Raw genomic sequence first — 16,658 nt, 5'->3', positions numbered from 1 at the left:
CCTCGTTTAACGGCATTTAAAAACGATTTCGCTATTTTATCTGATTCACTTTGAAGTCCCCGACCGACGAGAATCAACCGTTACTACTTACGAGCAGAAACGTCATTAAGTAATGCGTTATAAATGTATTTCTTCACGGCATACTTCTCGCAGCTAAAGCAGACAACGCACTGCATGCTAACTGCAGATGCAGTTTATGCGAGATGACAGGATGATTGATGCTGCAATTGAAAGGCAGTAAATTCCAAATACTTGCTGATGGTCGCGTCAATGGACATCTGCTAGTAGATATAGAACGAAATCTCATTTACGAACCACATTTTCATAATTTTTTCTAATTTCCTTTATTTATTCTTTACATTTACAGGATTCTAAAACTTTTAATTCTCTCCGGGAATAAAATATCTATATTCATTCTTTTTTAATTAAATCCATTTACACATTCTTATGCAAATCAACATGATTTCGCGACTTCGTTAAACCCATCCCATTTGCGTTGAATGAAATTCATCATCTTCCAGTTATCGATATCCGGCGTACTTCAATTCCAGTCCAAACGACTGCATGAACCCCGACTTTTTCTATGTTCCAGCTCTTCTTTTTCTATACGCGCCCATTTCCGCGATTAACTATCCGTTCAACGGCGATTGCCTGATATCGCAGTATACTTGATTATGAGTCGCTATCGGCATTCAAGTTAGTTTAATCTTCTAATAATCACACTATTTTTGCATCTGCTAATTGATTGTGTTGTATACTATAATTAAAAAAATATAGTATTTAAATAGAACTCGTCTGTTTATTCCAATATCCATCAAAATTTGGTTTAAATTAATTTTAATTAATTCCGATATAATTTATAATCATATTTAATTTTAGTAAATTACATTAAATTTTAATAAATTTTACACTCAGTGAAAAATATTTTTATTTGATGTCAAAATTGACATCTGTGTCGTGCATGCATACCATCTTCATATATAATTAACGGAAATTAATTTGCAACTGATGTTAGTTCGAGATCTCGGATGCGGAATAAATAAACATTTATTCGAAGTAAATGCTATTTACATGATGACAAACAGAAGTAGCTAAATTAGGTACGAAAAGATGTTAAATGACAATGTTGTCGAAAGGAGAATACGCGGAGTTTCTCATTAAAGACCTGATCCAATTTTCTTTTCATCAACTCCATCGTCTATCGCATTCTTTTCGCATTACAATCCACCCTAATTAAAAATATTCTACTGTACATTCCCTTGCAGAAAAAGAAAAATTCAGTATATTTGCGCGAATGATATATCGCTAACAAAATGCGTTTTATATTAAATATTTGTCCTCGATCTCTTCTTGATTGGATCGCATAAATAACTTTGTGAGATAAAATATTACGTTAAAAACATAAAAAAATCAAAAATTATTATATATTACTCCTTTTACATATTCTATTGAGCTTAACACATCTTCAATAATTTTTAGAATTATTATAAGAATCGCAATTCAGTAACAGATTATTATAATTTTTTAGAAAAATATTATTAAAAAAATATTTAAGGATTAAAAGAAGTTTGGACCTAGCAATCCGCGCGATGCAACGTGCCTTATCGAGCGTCAGCAAATGCAAATCAAATCCACTATTGCGGAAAACGGGCTGTGAGAGAAAAGGGTACAATCTGATAGTTCACGATAAATGGACGAAACGTGATGGCCAGCTCGCGAAAGTTCTGCAGCACAGAGGAGGAAACGAGAAAGAGGAATAGCGCCGCCAGCTATTCGCCTAAATCTGGCTGAATTGCTTCGGTTTTTAATGCAATCCCTTGATTATTACCCAATGTCTCTCTAAAATAAATTTCTTTTTTCTAACCTTACTTTTTAATCATTCAAACCACTGATACAGTCATTAAACTAAGCTATTTAATTTAATTTTTAGAGAAATTTAAAAAAATTATTATAAAAATATCAGTCTCATTAAATAAAAATAATCCAGAGGAAATAATAAGTTTGAAAAGAATTCTAATTTTAATATTTGACAAAAAATATATGGACATGGAGACATAGTAAGATATGATTGACATAGTAAGATCAAATAATACAGTTCAAATTAATAAACGTGACAATCAATTTTAGAAAGAATTTATTCGTAATGTGTTCAAACCTGACTTCATCATAATGACTGGAATTTATAACAACGTCTTTGACCCTTCCAGCTTTCATGATAGCAAGAATGTGGCATTATACGATAGCACGAGGATGCGCTACTTAGGCCTACGTAAATGCATCGCATCGGATAATTAACGTATATTGCTGGTCGTACGGGATGCACCTGCGCACCTGTTATTTATCTCATCCGCGCGAGTATGCGATTTCTTATGCCGCTACGACATCCGCTCGCAATTTGCTGATGGCAGAATACCGGACATGACGGACGGATGTAGCTTATGTTTTTGCGAGTCCCGCAGGCTATCGTGAAATAAACAGAAACACGAATGGAATAACTGTTGATTGAAGAATATATAAATTTAATCGGCTTGTTTATTTCGCCTCTTTGGCAAAAATATTAAAGGCGATTTAACAAAATGTATAATAAATGTACTAGCTTTCACAAAAATCATTAATGAAAATTTTGCCACTGTGCGTGAAATTTTGAATTACAATAATATTTACAAATTTAACATTTCACTGAGTAATTTAATTTTCAAAAAACAGTGTTGTGATACTCGATTAAATTTGACAAATATAATTATTAGTCAAAATTTTGCACAACTATTGCCGTAATTTTCATTTGCAGAAATGAGAAGCTAAATCAAAATTTATTTTTACTTTCAGAGGTGTTTCTCTAGCCATTAGTTTCCTCGAGAGAATTGTTTCTCTTTCGACGTAGCAAAATCTAGTTTAATTTGATACTGAGTCTTATTCGTACGATATAAAGACAACTTTTAACGCCAGAAATGAGAATCAGTGGATCGTATTTACCGCTAAACACGTGCCTAAGTTTTCTCGTACAAGCGACTCGTGTGTCTTAATACGCGAATGCACATGCGGGTGCATACGCACAGGCGCGTTGCGCCAGAATGCAACATTCTATTCGTTATATAATAGAGAATTCGGCGCGGGCAACCAACTGCATGCTTATTGTTTCGAGTTTTGAATTACTACTCTCAGACGCCTCGAAATACCACACGGCTGCCGAATAAATCTAGTAATACCCGAGGGACTCATAGCGTGAAATTCGCGTGATCGTAGAATTCGGTAAAAACATCAATGGAAGACAAACTTGTTTGAGCGTAGGCCACTTCCTCCCTCGTGCCCCAGTTTCGCATGTTAACGATAGCCCTTTCTGAAAACCGACCTCTCGAATTGCATGTCATAATAACAATAACTGATCGATCGCATTGAAGGTTTTATAAACGTTTTATAAAAGTTTATAAACATATAAAATTATTTTACATTATTAAAGAGATTTAAAGTGCTTTTAGTTATCGTGCAATCTTACGATATTAAAGCATAAAGAAAGTTAAAGAATAAAGGAAAATAAAAGAAGAATATTAATATTCATTTTGTCTTAAAGTCTTGTCATAAATGACATAATAAACATATATGTATTACGAAATAGTACAAATGCAGTCACTAAAGATTGTGTTTTCAGAAATCTAAGAGATTCCGTATCAGAAAGAATGTGCTATACGCCTAGAGGTTAAAACGAACGCTGCTGGAAGACTGCTCATTTTCTTCCATCGTACTAGTCATTATACGCGGATTATCTCCGTTGGTAGTAAAATAAAAAACTTCCATGCGAACGCGATCGTAAAGATTTATGACCAAGTTTACCGGCGAGCGAGCAAAGTTTTAGCGAATTACAGAGAGAAGCGTGCGCACTAACTGCACGACTTCTACGAGCATATGCTGTTTGTTTCAAAATATCCTCTCGACATTAAACCTTTCACACTGCTAATTAATTGAAAGCCGACAATAACATTTTCCTTCATTTACAAATATTTTCTTTTAAATTCGTACTGTCAACATTTTTTCTTCTAATGAGATTAAGGATTACATACGAGATTTTTTAAAAATACGATATGTTAGAGTTTGTTTCGACAAAAGATTTTCTATTATTTACAAAAATAATAGAAAAAATGTCAACATTGATATAATTTAAAAATTTCGGGGCAGTGCATATAAGAAATTTTTTTTTAATTAAAAATTTAGTAGATAATAGATAGTAATTTATAATTTCCAATTTGACAATTTATAAATCTAAAAAAATAATAATTCGCAAATTTCAAAATTGCTACATATATGATTATTTCTTAAGAATTAAATAAATTTACGTGCGTTTTATTTTAACATATTTATTTTAACATATTTATAAAAATTTAATATCTTCAGCAAAATCTTACTCGTAAATGGCAAAATTTTCTCTCGTAAATAAATCCGAAAATCCCGAAAAGTTTTCATCGTGATTTAAAAAATTGTTGCGATATGCGAATCATGTATATATTCGGTCACTTCAACCACAAAACCGAAATACGTTGCGGCAAACAGATAAGCGCGGTAATGTCAAAATGACGATCATATAGTTTTTCATCGAGCGGTTTATTGCAACGAACGAGAGAACACATTATATATAAGCTGAATATTTTCCATTCGATCAGACAAGACTGCAAAATCAATTCAATGCACAGTCGATCGTATGTATATGTAGTGTAAATAGCATGATCGGAGCAACAACAATGGAATGTTCTACACTATATTCTCCTTTTCCAAGAAGGATTCTGGAACCCTACACTTTTATGACACTCAAGAGCGCTTTTCCGACCAACGATACCCAGTTGAGAGCTTACTTTTCTCGCTGAAAATGGTTTTCATCCCGTCGTCGATTCAGAGGACGGCATACATCATGAATCATGTAAAATTTTTGCTCTTCGCTTAGAAAAGCGCATTAATGAACAATTAATACTTCCGCGCGAATTCTTTCACGGTTGTTAGCAATGGCTAAATTCCGAATCTTCTTATTCGAAAGAAGATCAGGTTGGAAAATTATCTCTGTAAACTTTAGTTTTAACTACTCAAGCAAATTTTTGTCTCGCTATATAAAGTTTTCGACTTTCTAAGCGGAAAATCCGCTGCAAAATTTAGCTTACTTTTACAGAGCAATTAAGAAAATATCTTTTGAAGAAAAATTTCTTTTATGGAACGTGAATAAAATTCGAGCTATTTCAGTTTCCTTTCTTTTTCTCAAAATTAAGATTTACCTTATAATACTTAATGGTTCTCAATTAATATTATTATATCAAAAATAATTAAAAATAATATTCGATGTAACAGATCGTAAATGTTAAGGTAATTATTTGTAAAAAGAAAACACAAATTTTGAAATTATGCATTGAATGTGAATCAATGAGTTTACGGAGGACTGTGTGAGTTTGTAGACATTATGCTTGTATTTCTTTCTCTTTTGAAAACCGGCAATCAGTCGTGAAATATCTCGACGAACAAAGACGTCCGCGGATTATTGTTGTCGCTGGTTCAATGTTTGCGGTTTGATGCCGGTATCCAGACATCGGTGTCTAGACATCGGCGTCATCATCGTAGCCACTCCGTGGAACCTCCCGTGGGAAATGCGAAAGGTTTATTCCCGCATCGTCTCCACTCGGCGAAATTCTCACCGGCACGTCGTGTCGCGACGATCTCCGGACGAATGGACTCTTGCGAAAACAAGAACATAGTAAAATGGATAAAGCACACCCAGTTGCGTTATTAACTGCATACGAAAAGCAGAAGAGACAAATCATTCTGAAGCGGAGACATACGGAGACATACGGAAAATTCTTAAAAAATTTATAAATCCATTTACAAATTGCATTGCAGAAAATAATGGAATTTTAAATGTTGATATTCAATGAACAATTAATTATTAAATATTGTTATTGTTTCATAAATTTATTATTTTATATAATTTTTTGAAAAAAATTTTATCCATTTTTCCGAATTCTCATAGACAATAAAAGTGAAAGGTTAAATTAATACATTAGGCTTATAGATATAATATATTATAGATATTATAGATATTATAGATATAAAATTCTTTTTTTATATTCGTCATTGATTGGTTACATTATTTTCCTCGTACTCGACCAACGAGTAGGAGGGATCAAAATCAGATTCGAAACCAAAGCGCGGCGTCGCATGGCGAATAGCACATGATGTTCGGATCGCTAAGCATTATTTGAAGCGTACGGAGATGCGACACGGTGCATCGAACAATGAAATCATCGCGATATAGCGGAAATAGCGTGTAAATCGCAAATATTTGTCCACCATCAAATTATTCGAATAAAAATATAACATTTATATTTTTGCAAGAAGAAACAGACAAAATAGAAATGCAATTAAAAAAAGAAAAATAATGTAATCTTTACATCTGAAAATTAAAAACCAATCTATATCTTCAATGTTCAACAATGTTCAGTAAAAGTTTATATTTAAAAAAATTATTAACTTTCCAACGGAAAGTTAACAATTTTTTTTAAATAGAAATAGAAATAAACACGAATTTTAAAATAAAAATATAATACACGAATTAGATAGTACCGAATTAGACAACAGATTGCACTTAAAGGATCGCAAAATGAATACTATCTATTTATACACACCGCTTTTTGTTAGCAGAACAATTCGTCGTTTCAAACAAAAACCTCGACGTAATTCAAAAACGCAACCGGTCGTGTGTTCCGTTATTTGACGAAAATTCGCGGAAACGCAGCAGTTCGATGATTGCGTGCAAATCCGAAAGAAAAAGAGATTCCTCGTGGGAATTAAAAATATGTCATCGGACGGTACGAGGGACACTGCGAAAACTAGAAACGGAGATCTCGCGAGTGAAGCGAGGTTTAATAAAGCGCGCAAAACGGCAACGTGCGAGCGACATAATGGCGGGTCGTTGAAAAAACGGACCGGTGCGGCATGGTTTCGGCATCGCGAATACACGCAGCTCGACAAATTAACTTTTTGCGAAACAATGAAACCGCGCCACGCGTGTTCAAACATTGTCCTGGACGTATACACGTCGGGTGTGCAACGATCTGCTCGTTCATTTATGCTATTGTCAACGAAACCCTGTACAAGGCAGAAAGATATATTAAAAAAATGTAACCAAAAATTATAGTTATGCTTCGTTATTCTGTCTGAATAAAGAGAATAATAACCGCAACTGTATAAACCATGAACGTAAAAAACAAAATTTGTAAACCAAGTTATGCATAACGTTGTAAAATGTCACGATTTTTTTCCTATGATCTATCCTTCCCTTCCAACCTTACCTACGAGTAGTATCACAAATTAACAATTTACATCAACAGAAATAAATCATATGATTGCGATGATACAATTTAGATTTAACTTAAAACTCGATTTAATTTCGCTCGCGAAATCGTCGGATGTAAAAAAGCGTATCGCGTAAAACGTAGTGGAAGAAAAGCAAGCGACTGTACTTAAGCGATCCATTAAGGCAAAATGCGCGTGCAACGAGCCGTCAAATAATTCACGCACTTTCAGATCATGTCTCTCCAGCCATATATGCGGTTTCACGATGCTGCTGTGTGCGCCGATGAACAACAGCCGCGCGATGATCCCGTGTATCCACCGTGTGTCGCATAACAGGCCGCGCATGACATACGTTACGGTTTCGCGAAATGTGTAATTGCGTGCAACTTCCATCGTCTGTCGTTCGCACACGCGGTGACACATATAATGTGCACATGTGTCGCGCGCTGCGATAGAGTGAGTGCCCAAGCTTGCAAAAAGTTTAATTGCCAACATATCAGTCGGACAGCCTGAAAACGTCGAAATTTTCGAAAATGGAGGAAACCCTACCAAAACATGTATTAAAAATATGATGAATTTAGAACGCGCATAAACACACCGAATTTAACAAAAAGCAGCAATACTATTTGTGAAAATAATTTTTGAAACTGATAAAAGTATGTATACAGGCGGAAAGAATTGCAAATGTGAAATAAAATCAGTTCTAATTTTTTGCAATTTTCTTGTTAAAAACTAGACAACTTGTATATCATCTTAAATAAAATCAAAAGGTATTCCACACAAAGGAATAATAAATGTATAATAAAAAGATTAAAATGTTGGCATTAAAAAGCTTTTTTACATGCTTTCAGATTATTAATCAAGATTACAAAGTCCCTTGAAGCATAACTTTCAAGTTTTCAACTAATACATAATTCCATATCTCCATAAAGGTTGTACCGAGTATTACTTTTACCAGGTATTACTTTTTATACGACAGAAATAAATGCGATGTTCAAAGAGCCAGCGAAAATTTTATTTTTATTTCTAACAAAGTCGCGATTTAATTTTATTCATAATATAGTATAAATGATAAATTTATTATTAAATCTAAATACATACAAAATTTTTAAATCAATTTAATTTTCGTCAATTGTACATTTGACTGCGTTAAAATTTAAAGAAAAAATATGATAAAAATGTAGAATTTCACAAAAAATAAATGTTAAAACGCAGTAAATTGCAACTTGAAATTTACTTCATAAATAGTTTTATTGAACGAAGTAAATTTAATTAATTTTTGTTTTATGTCACACGACGTTATGCATCCAATTCTTCGCGCAACTGTTATTCGCGATTATTAATGAAATACCGTTGATATTACGAATCGAATCTGATATTTTGCATAAGCAGAGAACGAACGACTGATCATGACCGATATTATGTTCATGGAAAGGACAATAATATGATTATAGATATCAACAGCCATTTCGACTACATTATGCGCGTTACAGATAGGAATGGAATCAATCTCTTCGTAAATTTCAGAACTTTAGATCGTATATTGCAACTATTTGCAACATATAGCAAAATTTACTTCATTTACAGTATATGTGTAAACTGTATTATAAAATTTGGAAAATTTTTCATTAACGTTTAATAATAACTTGAATAATTGATAGATCTCAAGAAACAAAACTGCAAATTATAAATTATAAACTGTTAACAACTATAGAATTAAAAATTGTTTATATAAATAAAAAAATTTATTATGGGATAATAGATAAAAATATTTATTTAAGTTTAAACGGACACAAATATTCAGATATATATATATATATATATATATATATATATATATATATATACATATATATATATATCTGATGATATTATTCCTAATACATTTATTGAATAGTTTTGATAATTTTGATAATTTAATGTATGCATAAATAATTTTAAGTTGATATTTAATTATTATATAAAATTTATTTCACTGATAATCGATCAATCGATATTAATTCGTTAATATGATGAAAAGTTTATATAGATTAAATTATTGGAAACATGGATTGATTCCATTACTATAAAATACTCTAAAATACAATGAGAAATATATTCTATTTCTCATTGTATTTTAGAGCATGTTTCCAATAATTTAATCTATATAAACTTTTCATCATATTAACGAATTAATATCGATTGATCGATTATCAGTGAAATAAATTTTATGTTGTTGTATTTCATCAATACTCACGATGCGAGTATACTGCATTATGCTCTTTGTCTCATATATTCTAATAACGAAATTATCATCAAAAATATATCTGTTAGATTTCATTACATTTATTATATAAAAATTTTTTTGTTATTTTTGTTATTTTGTTGTTAAAATATTTTTTATTATTCATTAATTAAACATTTTTAGTATGTAAAAATTAAAAAACTTTAAATATAAAATAGTTTGATCAGGTGAGTACAGCAATCATCATAAAAGCATATGAATGCAAATTTTATCGATGTTTTTAATTCAACGAAGATATTTAAGAATACATTTATACTGCATTATTCTTTACGATGATTGTAATATTGGCGCAAAATCGGACCGACTCGAACGAAGAAATGGGAAAAACGCAATGATATTACTCAATTTTTAATAAAATGTAGACTTAATTCTCTCTTTGTTAGTATAAATTGAATTGACATTTTCTATATTAAATTCTCTCAAAATAATCATATTATAAGAAAATTAACTAAATTCCTTTAAATTGAAATACATATCAAACAAATAGCATTTCATAAAGTAAAAACTGCATTAAAAATTGTGTATTTAAGTAATTTATAAAATCAAATTAGCATTTTTTTCTATTTTCTTTTTAACCTATCAATTTCGTGTTCACATAGAAGACTCTAATATATTTTAATATTTTTTAAATAAAAGGATAAAAAAATTCATACACTGTTAAATTGTGTTTTTAAAAAATAAACTGACAGAAGTCAAAACTATCCCGTGCTTTTGCCTTCAAATTTAACTATACTGATATATTAGTGATTAATAAAATTGCAGTTTACGCAAAATGCAATTCATATAAAATAATCCGCATTTTTCTTCGTTAATTCGAGACATAAGTCAAGATCAAATTGCTTCTAGATTGCCTTTGAAGTTAAAAGTGACTAACAAAAAGCAGTACGCAGTTTCCATCGAGCATAATCCAAAGCTGAATTTCGCTAAAAGAAATGTTAATTACGAACAGAATTTTTATGAAAATATGAAAATATAAAAGAGCGGTGAAACATCTCTCATAACTATCCAAAGAATAAACCACAAAGCAATTAAAACAAATATAACAGGCCAAATACAAAGAACATTTATCATATTTATAATACGTTGTACTATTTGAAAGACTAATAATTTAAAAAATTCCTTATAACATTGAATATATTTAATGAATATTATACAAACAGTCTTTGTAGAAAATTTTATTTTAAAATGTTTTCCGCAAAAATTTAATGTAAATAATACTCTTAGCTCAAAATAATTTGATGGATTAATAAATTCGGCAAACGATTAAGCGGTAATGATTAAGCTGCTGCTATATTACACATGCAAGGAATAATTTCAATTTTAAAAATTAATTTTTCTTTCGCTTCTCGCCTCGACATTAAATCTATGTCGATGCATCCAACGTAATAATCAAGTTACAAACCGCTTGTATCGTGCCGGAAATCACATTTTTATTTATCGTCATTGCGAAGCGTGTCACCGGAATGCCATGGCTCAACTCGTAAGCTCGTTACGATGCGGAAGCTCACGTTGCGAGGAGAAGCTTCGACAAATTTCCACGGGCACGTGCTTGCGATGCGACGCGAAGCTTAACGTACAGGTAGGTAATGATAAATGAACTCGCGCGATACCGTGTGTGAAACAAACACCGCTATTGTATTATAATCATCGTTAGACTGCATTGCAATTGCGTCTATATTTGCCATTTCGTGTACCAACTCGCGGTTATTATCTGCAACGCAATTAAGTCTAATGTCATCTAAGAACCTTCGAATTTGAATAAAAGACAAGAACATATGCAATTTTCATCTCCGAAACTTTTTACTTGCACATTAAAAGAATATAAGTTTTGCTTTCAATTAGATTTGATAATAAACATTATCTTTATATACTAATGTTGATATAAAAAAAAATGTACAAATTTTATATTACAGAAAAATCTTTTCTTGCACGTATCAAAATTAGAAATTATTTTATTATTTTTATCTACGCATCAGTTCTAATACAATCTCATCTAATAAAAAATGCTTAAAAAAGGCTTACTAATAAAATTACCTTATATCTGCTTATTTTCCATATTTTACTGAATAATTTTCAAATAAAAAATTTAATTTCGGATCTGTTGCTCTAAAAATTCCTAAGGCTTTTCCTGAATCTTTATAAGTTCTTTAGATTTCTTCTAAAGCGATGTTCGACTGATATTTTATGGCGCGGACACCTCTTTAATTAGGAAGTCAGAGAGGAGAAAAAGAAGAAAAGATCAGTCAAAACTTGAGAATGACTCCAGGTTGCTCCAGGCATAAACAGAGCTTTCGCCCTTGCTGAGCCCCGCAATAAGAGAATTCCAGATAAGAGAAACGCGCTACACATAGAAGCTAATTAAGTCAGCTGGAAATCATCGTCGCGAATGCTTTATTAAACTGACGCCAGATGCTCGATCATAAATTCTCTATACGGTCACATTCCAATTTCCGAATTGATCTGACACATACACACACACACACACACACACACACGCGCGCGCGCGCGCGCGCGCGCAGAACAACGACGGTGCACAGGAAATGCAACTAGTGCGAGAAGCTTCCGTTTTGCGCACCATCCTCCCTTCGCGAAAACAACGATTCTATGAGAAACTACTGACAACAAATCTTTACCTTTCCTCTCGAATTCTCAAGATATACACACCTTTGTATCACAACGAAAAATATATCGAATATTTTAACGAATAAACAATGTAAATTGCACAGAACAGAGGAATTGTAGAATAACAATATACGAAGAAATAATTTAGCATTGCAAAGAAATATATATATATAGAGAGAGAGAGAGAGAGAGACCTTCTTAAAAATTATTTAAATAGAGCAATGCGCGCAAAAAATAAGATATTCTAAAATTTATCCTTGGTAATCCTTAAGATTATTTTAAAATTGTTTATTAATTTTTTTTAAAAAAGAAGCTAAGTATACTTAAAAAAATTTTTATTATTAATAATTAAAATTATATATTCTCTAAGTATAAAAGAGTTACTTACTCAATGGAGAAAAATTAATGGATGTAAATGTACAAGAAAAGTGATTAACTTCAATAAAATAATAATAAGAAAGTTTTTTTGGAAAAAAGCTGATCTTTTATTTTAAAAATTAAGAACATTAATGAACGATTTTTAAATTGAAATAAATCATAATATAAATCAGTACTTGTCGCGAACAAAAGTTGTAATTTTGTATTAGCAATCAAATATTAATATTTTACAAGAATATATAGAACGTCATTGAAAATAATTTTTTAACTGACATCGAAAAATATCTCATAATTTTAAACTAATAAAGATATATAATTTATTGTCAATTTTAGCTGTATCTTTCAGTATTAAATACATTTTTCTTATGATTGTCAAATGCGACCAAAAAAATCTACTTTAAAATCTCACACTCTGATATAAAATATATATATATATTTCTTATTTTGATTCATATATATTTTTTTAAATATAGTAAAAAATTAGCATAAAGATTACATAATTATTTTTCACGTAGTAGTATTCTAACGAGCAGAAAAAATTTTAATATCTAAAAATCTCAAATATTTATAACAAAGTTAATATTTAAACGAAGTAACGGTATATGTCGAAAAAAATAAGCCATAACGAAAATTAATGTAAATGCGTGAAGTAATTTTAGAATGTCTTATAAACGCAATAATAAGATGCATACTGCGAATTGTTGTGAAATATAGACACAATTTCCCCATTTCTCCTCGTCGTAAAAATGCCCCTGTCGTCGTTTATCTTACTTTTATCAGTCCACGGAACATTCAAGCGTTTCTACGAGGGATGTCGTCAATTATCTGCCGCGTACATGATATCAAGAGAAATCGTTTCTTTGTACTTATCGTCGATTCAAAACGCGAAAACAAAAATTTATTTTCCGATTCTTTCAAAATAAATATGATTACTAAATATAGTGATATTTAATATCTATACTAATCAGATTGTATTTGAAAAATGTAGCATATAATAAAATTAAATGTATATATATATATATATATATATATATATATATATATGTGTAATTATTTCTCCTATTTATTATATATAAATTAAATCAATTAGTGTACATAAATTTAGACGTTATAATGAAATTAATTACTCCGAATAAATAATTACGATATAACATAATGAATATTTCATCGATTTGATATTTTTTAAATAAGCTCTTTATGTATTACATTTCGTGATTTTACAACGCAAATTTATTTAATTTAATTTTATACCAATTTTTTTTCATCAATTACGCAATGATGATTTATATTCAAAATAATTTATAAATTTCATTCATTATCTAATTTTCGAGGACGCATCACGAATGACGACAGCATGTATCAAAGGCAATTAACAATAACTATATCGCATGTCTCTTTCTCGATCGTGATCAGGTTGTTTATAGCATTTCTAGAAAATCCTCGCCGACTCGCGCGATACCGATAACTTTTTTTTACGCGTGACGTCACGACCCGCTGTGCTATTTTGTTTTCGTTGGAAATCTGCGTAGTTCGAAATACTTTTCTCAATAAAAAGTGAGAACGTTATGAACGATATTCGAACGAATTTAGCAACGAATGAGTCGTCAAGATGCTCACACTCGTGACACCAAGATTATAATGATACCAAATTAAGTGAAAATAGAACAATCATCGTATAAATTTGCAATAAACTCACCGGCCGATGTCATCGTCATTTTGTCGTTGTTCCATGGCTAATTCCGAATACTCCATCCATAGATGCAAACCATTCGGGAAAATACAATGATTGCAAGCTCCAATTGTCATAATCATGCTTACGTCACACTTTACACAGCACTCCCGATACTTATTTACTTAAAATGCATATAAAATGCGATGTATATAAAATGCTATAGACATGAGCGCACTCTGTTCATTACGCCTGCGAATAACTTCATGCCATTTTACGAACTGAAAATCCCTCGTCCCTTTCGCGCCCGATTCATATATTCGAGCGATGCAACATATATTATATATATAAAATATTTTACAACTGCTCCGAAATATAATGCATCTAATGCTCCCGGTTACAATGCGCATTTGCAAAATGAGTAAAGAAAGCAATTTCAAGAATACATATAGGCTGCGTTCCATTTAATGCTCGGAAACACTCGCAATCAACGTTTATTCTTATTTAATATTTGGTGAATAATAAAGATGAAATGATTCTGAAAACGTTGCGATCATTAAATGGAATAAAACTTATAATAAAGAGAACGGTCGCAACAACTGATATATTTCGCGCCAAATAACACGCGTCGATTATTTAATATCAGAAAATATACCTTGATTATAACGTCGCGCGTGATTATATTGTCCATTGTTTGATTCGATACTTGTCGTTGAATGTTACTGGAAACTCACTTTTTAGCTGCAGAGATATTTCGGCAAAAAAGAAAGAATAATCGCGCGCGAAACGGACGCGGAGTAACTGCGCTAGTTAAAAACAAAAGCAATATGGCGGCTGATGTATCTAAGGACGCATCTCGCGTTGCGATTGCTTTAATATATAACGACAAATCGCCCGTTATTGAATTCGGCACTCCCGATCACTCCCGGGACGTCCGTTCACGCGTAAGACTTTCTTACGAATGAGAGAAATATTATGAGAACGCGTGCCGGCAGGTGAGGTATGTGAGACAAGGGGAGGTCAGGCGCGCGGCAAACAAAACAAGAGGCGGCGCGCGCGGTATGGCTGTGACGTAGCGCTTACGTAGCGGTGACGCGCTTGCGACTTCACTCTTAACGCGACCTTTGAATGGAGAACGTCACCAGTCGAGTGCTCGTATCTATTGCCTAATATCATCGAATATTTCAATTACGCAGAAGATTAAGCCGCATATTATTTCCGATTATGGTCTGAATTCACTCGTATCTCGAAGGGGTTACATAATGAACAATACGTCTCGTTAAGCAAATCAAAAGCCGCAATACGGAAAACATGATGCATATATTCATACACACACACACACACACACACACACACACACACACACACACACACACACACACACACACATCACATATATACTTATGTTTTCTGTATATATATAACGATCGCGTTTTATTTACGGATTCTATAAACCTAATCACGATTGTGAGCATCTTGACGACTCATTCGTTGCTAAATTCGTTCGAACAACGTTCTCACTTTTTATTGAAAAAAATATTTCGAAACTACGCAGATGATAATATGTACGAACCAACGAAAACAAAAAGCACGGCGGGCTGTGACGTCACGCGTAAAAAAAGTTGTCGGTACCGCGCGAGTCGGCGAGGATTTCCTAGAAATGCTATAAACAAGCTGGTCACGATCGAGAAAGAGACGCGAAACTGTCGACACGTAATATATAAGTACATATTATTTCTTCACGACTTTCTCGAATGAGTTTTCGCTTCGCGTTCCTCTTTTTCTCATCCGCGATTATTAATGTTATGTAAGTTCAAATGGAATAATATAACAATGCAGAAACATATTCGAACGCAAGACGTATTACTTTCTATCTATTCTACGTAGTTCTCGAAATATATTCGCAAATAACGTGTTTATCTTGAATCGGGCGTCTAATAGAATAATAGAAAACATCATTCACATCACAGAATAGGATAAGATAAGGTTATTAATTTATATTTAAAACATTCTCTTGATATAACCATAATTATTATCAATACATTTTTAATATTGATACTACACACACACCACACACACACACACACACACACGCGCGCGCGCGCGCGCGCGCACGCACGCACGCACACGCACGCACCACGCACGCACACGCACACGCACGCACGCACACGCACACGCACGCACGCACGCACGCACGCACGCACGCACGCACGCACGCATGCACGCACGCACATATGCACACTCATTATTAATAAAAATCTTTTTTGTAATAATTCTTTTTGAAAACGAGATTATGGTATACGGACCAATCGACGCTCGATTCGACTTCATCATTTGTGTAGCCAATCAGCTCGCGTCTTTTTCACTAGTCTTTTTCAATAG

At 32.3% G+C, this 16,658-nt stretch overlaps 1 protein-coding gene across 3 annotated transcripts in view; it reads right to left on the bottom strand.

The window, feature by feature from the left end:
- The window catches only part of LOC105431714 (uncharacterized), a 227,752-nt gene that overhangs the window by 163,157 nt on the left and 47,937 nt on the right, over positions 1–16,658 (bottom strand). The window lies entirely within an intron of this gene.

This window comes from Pogonomyrmex barbatus, unplaced genomic scaffold (genome assembly GCF_055798465.1).
Source record: "Pogonomyrmex barbatus isolate J1 unplaced genomic scaffold, ASM5579846v1 scaffold18, whole genome shotgun sequence".
NCBI classification, from domain to species: domain Eukaryota; kingdom Metazoa; phylum Arthropoda; class Insecta; order Hymenoptera; family Formicidae; genus Pogonomyrmex; species Pogonomyrmex barbatus.
The sequence above is the reverse complement of the archived record's forward strand: the minus strand, read 5'-3'. Positions and strand labels throughout refer to the sequence as shown.